We start from the raw sequence: 7,556 nt of genomic DNA, 5'->3' as shown, positions 1-7,556 counted from the left end.
GGTGAATGAGATGCGGGGCCGAGGTGTTCACTGCTTTGTTCTACTGGTGAATGAGATGCGGGGCCGAGGTGTTCACTGCTTTGTTCCACTTGGTAATGAGATGTGGGGGGTGGGGCCGAGGTGTTCACTGCTTTGTTCTACTTGGTAATGAGATTCGGGGGCGGGGCCGATGTTTTCACTGCTTTGTTCTACTGGTGAATGAGATGCGGGGCCGAGGTGTTCACAGCTTTGTTCTACTGGTTAATGAGATGCGGGGCCTAGGTGTTCACAGCTTTGATATACTTGGTAATGAGATGCGGGGGGCGGGGCCGAGGTGTTCACTGCTTTGTTCTACTTGGTAATGAGATTCGGGGGCGGGGCCGATGTTTTCACTGCTTTGTTCTACTTGGTAATGAGATGCGGGGCCGAGGTATTCACAGCTTTGTTCTACTTGGTAATGAGATGCGGGGCCTAGGTGTTCACTGCTTTGTTCTACTTGGTAATGAGATGCGGGGCCGAGTTGTTTACAGCTTTGTTCTACTTGGTAATGAGATGCAGGGGGCGGGGCCGAGTTGCTCACTGTATTGTTCTACTGGTTAATGAGATACGGGGGGGGGGGGTGGGCTGAGGTATTCACTTTGTTGTTCTACTTGTTCAACCTTCAATAATAAATGTTTAATAATTAGATTGTAAATTGCTAGGTTCAGACTTCCTGTTCTTCAGAATGTATTTTATGTTGTTTATTGTCCATCTTTAAATTAGCGCCTTTACTATGACACAGGAAGTGATTCACCGGAAGTAACAAGTAAAGCTCGGAGTCAGTTGTGTGATTCCTTCCGAACATCCTCTTTCTTCAGTTTTTATGTGTGCAATCCATCAGGAGGCAATAACTGTAAGTTGTGTGTTGGCCTAGTATGGCAATGACTTAGATTATTTGTTGGCATGAGCGCTAATCAGCATTCGCGCTAGTTAGCATATGTACTGAGGTAGGCAGTTTATGACAGTTATATGTGCTAGTTTTGTCATGTTTATCTGCATGTTTACCTGTGTACCAGCTTTGTATCTTTGTAACAGAGATTCTGTGTCTTTAATTTTTTAGTTTCACTGTGTTTGAATTTCACTGACTTACCAGTCATTAAAGGAGCAAGGCTGCTCACTTCCCTGGCTATCAAAAGATTTTGTCTTGCTGTTTCATCTATGTCAACACTGCAGCAGTATAACACATAGAGAGAACAGTACACTACTTGTTAATGAGATGCGGTGCCGAAGTGTTCACTGCTTTGTTCTACTGGTTAAGTAGATGCAGGGGGCAGGGCCGAGGTGTCCATTATATTGTTCTGTTTGGTAATGAGATGCGGGGGCGGGGCCAATGTTTTCACTGCTTTGTTCTACTTGGTAATGAGATGCGGAGCCTAGGTGTTCACAGCTTTGATCTACTTGCTAATGAGATGCGGGGGGCGGGGCCGAGGTGTTCACAGCTTTGTTCTACTTGGTAATGAGATGCGGGGCCGAGGTGTTCACTGCTTTGTTCTACTGGTTAAGTAAATGCAGGGGGCAGGGCCGAGGTGTCCATTATATTGTTCTGTTTGGTAATGAGATGCGGGGGCGGGGCCAATGTTTTCACTGCTTTGTTCTACTGGTTAATGAGATGCGGGGCCGAGGTGTTAACTGCTTTGTTCTACTGGTTAATGAGATGCGGGGCCGAGGTGTTCACTGCTTTGTTCTACTTGGTAATGAGATGCGGGGCCTAGGTGTTCACAGCTTTGATCTACTTGGTAATGAGATGCGGGGGGAGGGGCAGAGGTGTTCACTGCTTTGTTCTACTGGTTAAGTAGATGCAGGGGGCAGGGCCCTCTGAAAACCTCGGCCCCGCCCCGGCCCTGCATCTCATTACCAAGTAGAACATATAGTGAGCACCTCGGACCCGCCCCCTGCATCTCATTAACCAGTAGAACAAAGCAGTGAACACCTCGGCCCCGCATCTCATTCACCAGTAGAACAAAGCAGTGAACACCTGGGACCCGCATCTCATTAACCAGTATAACAATATAGTGAAAACCTCGGCCCCGCCACGACCCTGCATCTCATTACCAAGTAGACCAATAAAGTGGACATCTCGGACCCGTCCCTTGCATCTCATTACCAAGTAGAACATATAGTGAGCACCTCGGACCCGCCCCCTGCATCTCATTAACCAGTAGACCAATAAAGTGAAAACCTTGGCCCCACCCCTGCATCTCATTGACAAGTAGTGTACTGTTCTCTCTATGTGTTATACTGCTGCAGTGTTGATATAGATGAAACAGCCAAACAAAATCTTTTGATAGCCAGGGAACTGAGCAGCCTTGCTCCTTTAATGACTGGTAAGTCAGTGAAATTCAAACACAGTGAAACTAAAAAAGTAAAGACACAGAATCTCTGTTACAAAGATACAAAGCTGGTACACAGGTAAACATGCAGATAAACATGACTAAACTAGCATATAACAAAAACTAGCACATATAACTGTCATAAACTGCCTACCTCAGTACATATGCTAACTAGCGCGAATGCTAATTAGCCCTCATGCCAACAAATAATCTAAGTCATTGCCATACTAGGCCAACACACAACTTACAGTTATTGCCTCCTGATGGATTGCACACATAAAAACTGAAGAAAGAGGATGTTCGGAAGGAATCACACAACTGACTCCGAGCTTTACTTGTTACTTCCGGTGAATCACTTCCTGTGTCATAGTAAAGGCGCTAATTTAAAGATGGACAATAAACAACATAAAATACATTCTGAAGAACAGGAAGTCTGAACCTAGCAATTTACAATCTAATTATTAAACATTTATTATTGAAGGTTGAACAAGTAGAACAACAAAGTGAATACCTCAGCCCACCCCCCCCCTGTATCTCATTAACCAGTAGAACAATACAGTGAGCAATTCGGCCCCGCCCCCTGCATCTCATTACCAAGTAGAACAAAGCTGTGAACACCTCGGCCCCGCATCTCATTACCAAGTAGAACAAAGCTGTGAACACCTCGGCCCCGCCCCCCGCATCTCATTACCAAGTAGATCAAAGCTGTGAACACCTAGGCTCCGCATCTCATTACCAAGTAGAACAAAGCAGTGAACACCTCGGCCCCGCATCTCATTAACCAGTAGAACAAAGCAGTGAACACCTCGGCCCCGCCCCCCGCATCTCATTACCAAGTAGATCAAAGCTGTGAACACCTAGGCCCCGCACCTCATTACCAAGTAGAACAAAGCTGTGAACACCTCGGCCCCGCATCTCATTAACCAGTAGAACAAAGCAGTATACACCTCGGCCCCGCCCCCCGCATCTCATTACCAAGTAGATCAAAGCTGTGAACACCTAGGCTCCGCATCTCATTACCAAGTAGAACAAAGCAGTGAACACCTCGGCCCCGCATCTCATTAACCAGTAGAACAAAGCAGTGAAAACATTGGCCCCGCCCCCGCATCTTATTACCAAACAGAACAATATAATGGACACCTCGGCCCTGCCCCCTGCATCTACTTAACCAGTACAACAAAGCAGTGAACACCTCGGCCCCGCATCTCATTCACTAGTAGAACAAAGCAGTGAACACCTGGGCCCCGCATCTCATTAACCAGTAGAACAATATAGTGAGCACCTCGGACCCGCCCCCTGCATCTCATTAACCAGTAGACCAATAAAGTGAAAACCTTGGCCCCACCCCTGCATCTCATTAACAAGTAGTGTACTGTTCTCTCTATGTGTTATACTGCTGCAGTGTTGATATAGATGAAACAGCCAGACAAAATCTTTTGATAGCCAGGGAAGTGAGCAGCCTTGCTCCTTTAATGACTGGTAAGTCAGTGAAATTCAAACACAGTGATACTAAAAAAGTAAAGACACAGAATCTCTGTTACAAAGATACAAAGCTTGTACACAGGTAAACATGCAGATAAAAATGAATAAACTAGCACATAACAAAAACTAGCACATATAACTGTCATAAACTGCCTACCTCAGTACATATGCTAACTAGCGCGAATGCTAATTAGCGCTCATGCAAACAAATACTCTAAGTCATTGCCATACTAGGCCAAAACACACAACTTACAGTTATTGCCTCCTGATGGATTGCACACATAAAAACTGAAGAAAGAGGATGTTCGGAAGGAATCACACAACTGACTCCGAGCTTTACTTGTTACTTCCGGTGAATCACTTCCTGTGTCATAGTAAAGGCGCTAATTTAAAGATGGACAATAAACAACATAAAATACATTCTGAAGAACAGGAAGTCTGAACCTGGCAATTTACAATCTAATTATTAAACATTTATTATTGAAGGTTGAACAAGTAGAACAACAAAGTGAATACCTCAGCCGACCCCCCCCCCTGTATCTCATTAACCAGTAGAACAATACAGTGAGCATTTCGGCCCCGACCCCTACATCTCATTACCAAGTAGAACAAAGCTGTGAACACCTCGGCCCCGCCCCCCGCATCTCATTACCAAGTAGATCAAAGATGTGAACACCTAGGCCCCGCATCTCATTACCAAGTAGAACAAAGCAGTGAACACCTCGGCCCCGCATCACATTAACCAGTAGAACAAAGCAGTGAAAACATTGGCCCCGCCCCCACATCTCATTACCAAACAGAACAAAATAATGGACACCTCGGCCCTGCCCCCTGCATCTACTTAACCAGTAGAACAAAGCAGTGAACACCTCGGCCCCGCATCTCATTCACGAGTAGAACAAAGCAGTGAACACCTCGGCCCCGCCCCCGCATCTCATTACCAAGTAGATCAAAGCTGTGAACACCTAGGCCCCGCATCTCATTACCAAGTAGAACAAAGCAGTGAACACCTCGGCACCGCATCTCATTAACAAGTCGTGTACTGTTCTCTCTATGTGTTATACTGCTGCAGTGTTGACATAGATGAAACAGCCAGACAAAATCTTTTGATAGCCAGGGAAGTGAGCAGCCTTGCTCCTTTATTGACTGGTAAGTCAGTGAAATTCAAACACAGTGAAACTAAAAAAGTAAAGACACAGAATCTCTGTTACAAAGATACAAAGCTGGTACACAGGTAAACATGCAGATAAAAATGATAAAACTAGCACATAACAAAAACTAGCACATATAACTGTCATAAACTGCCTACCTCAGTACATATGCTAACTAGCGCGAATACTAATTAGCGCTCATGCCAACAAATAATCTAAGTCATTGCCATACTAGGCCAACACACAACTTACAGTTATTGCCTCCTGATGGATTGCACACATAAAAACTGAAGAAAGAGGATGTTCGGAAGGAATCACACAACTGACTCCGAGCTTTACTTGTTACTTCCGGTGAATCACTTCCTGTGTCATAGTAAAGGCGCTAATTTAAAGATGGACAATAAACAACATAAAATACATTCTGAAGAACAGGAAGTCTGAACCTAGCAATTTACAATCTAATTATTAAACATTTATTATTGAAGGTTGAACAAATAGAACAACAAAGTGAATACCTCAACCCGCCCCGCCCCCTGCATCTCATTACCAAGTAGAACAAAGCTGTGAACACCTCGGCCCCGCATCTCATTACCAAGTAGATCAAAGCTGTGAACACCTAGGCCCCGCATCTCATTACCAAGTAGAACAAAGCAGTGAACACCTCGGCCCCGCATCTCATTAACCAGTAGAACAAAGCAGTGAAAACATTGGCCCCGCCCCCGCATCTCATTACCAAACAGAACAATATAATGGACACCTCGGCCCTGCCCCCTGAATCTACTTAACCAGTAGAACAAAGCAGTGAACACCTCGGCCCCGCATCTCATTCACCAGTAGAACAAAGCAGTGAACACCTCGGCCCCGCATCTCATTAACCAGTAGAACAATGCAGTTAACACCTCGGCCCCGCATCTCATTAACCAGTAGAACAAAGCAGTGAACACCTCGGCCCCTCCCCCCGCATCTCATTACCAAGTAGATCAAATTAACCAGTCATTAACTGGTCATTAACCAGTAGATCAAAGCTGTGAACACCTAGGCCCCGCATCTCATGAACAAGTAGAACAAAGCAGTGAACACCTCGGCCCCGCATCTCATTAATCAGTAGAACAAAGCAGTGAAAACATTGGCCCCGCCCCCGCATCTCATTACCAAACAGAACAATATAATGGACACCTCGGCCCTGCCCCCTGCATTTACTTAACCAGTAGAACAAAGCAGTGAACACCTCGGCCCCGCATCTCATTAACCAGTAGAACAAAGCAGTGAAAACATCGGCCCCGCCCCCGCATATCATTACCAAGTAGAACAAAGCTGTGAACACCTCGGCCCCGCATCTCATTACCAAGTAGAACAAAGCTGTGACCACCTCGGCCTCGCATCTCATTACCAAGTAGAAAAAAGCTGTGACCACCTCGGCCCCGCATCTCATTAACCAGTCGAACAAAGCAGTTAAAACATTGGCTCCGCCCCCGCATCTCATTACCAAACAGAACAATATAATGGACACCTCGGCCCTGCCCCCTGCATCTACTTAACCAGTAGAACAAAGCAGTGAACACCTCGGCCCCGCATCTCATTAACAAGTAGTGTACTGTTCTCTCTATGTGTTATACTGCTGCAGTGTTGACATAGATGAAACAGCCAGACAAAATCTTTTGATAGCCAGGGAAGTGAGAAGCCTTGCTCCTTTAATGACTGGTAAGTCAGTGAAATTCAAACACATTGAAACTAAAAAAGTAAAGACACAGAATCTCTGCTACAAAGATACAAAGCTGGTACACAGGTAAACATGCAGATAAACATGACTAAACTAGCACATAACAAAAACTAGCACATATAACTGTCATAAACTGCCTACCTCAGTACATATGCTAACTAGCGCGAATGCTAATTAGCGCTCATGCCAACAAATACTCTAAGTCATTGCCATACTAGGCCAACACACAACTTACAGTTATTGCCTCCTGATGGATTGCACACATAAAAACTGAAGAAAGAGGATGTTCGGAAGGAATCACACAACTGACTCCGAGCTTTACTTTTTACTTCCGGTGAATCACTTCCTGTGTCATAGTAAAGGCGCTAATTTAAAGATGGACAATAAACAACATAAAATACATTCTGAAGAACAGGAAGTCTGAACCTAGCAATTTACAATCTAATTATTAAACATTTATTATTGAAGGTTGAACAAGTAGAACAACAAAGTGAATACCTCAGCCCCCCCCCTGTATCTCATGAACCATTAGAACAATACAGTGAGCAACTCGGCCCCGCCCCCTGCATCTCATTACCAAGTAGATCAAAGCTGTGAACACCTCGGCCCCGGCATCTCATTAACCAGTAGAACAAAGCAGTGAACACCTCGGCCCCGCCCCCCGCATCTCATTACCAAGTAGATCAAAGCTGTGAACACCTAGGCCCCGCATCTCATTACCAAGTTGAACAAAGCTGTGAACACCTCGGCCCTGCATCTCATTAACCAGTAGATCAAAGCAGTATACACCTCGGCCCTGCCCCCCGCATCTCATTACCAAGTAGATCAAAGCTGTGAACACCTAGGCCCCGCATC

Source organism: Lipophrys pholis (genome assembly GCF_963383615.2).
Source record: "Lipophrys pholis genome assembly, chromosome: 6".
Taxonomy (NCBI): domain Eukaryota; kingdom Metazoa; phylum Chordata; class Actinopteri; order Blenniiformes; family Blenniidae; genus Lipophrys; species Lipophrys pholis.
This window is presented reverse-complemented; position numbering follows the sequence as displayed.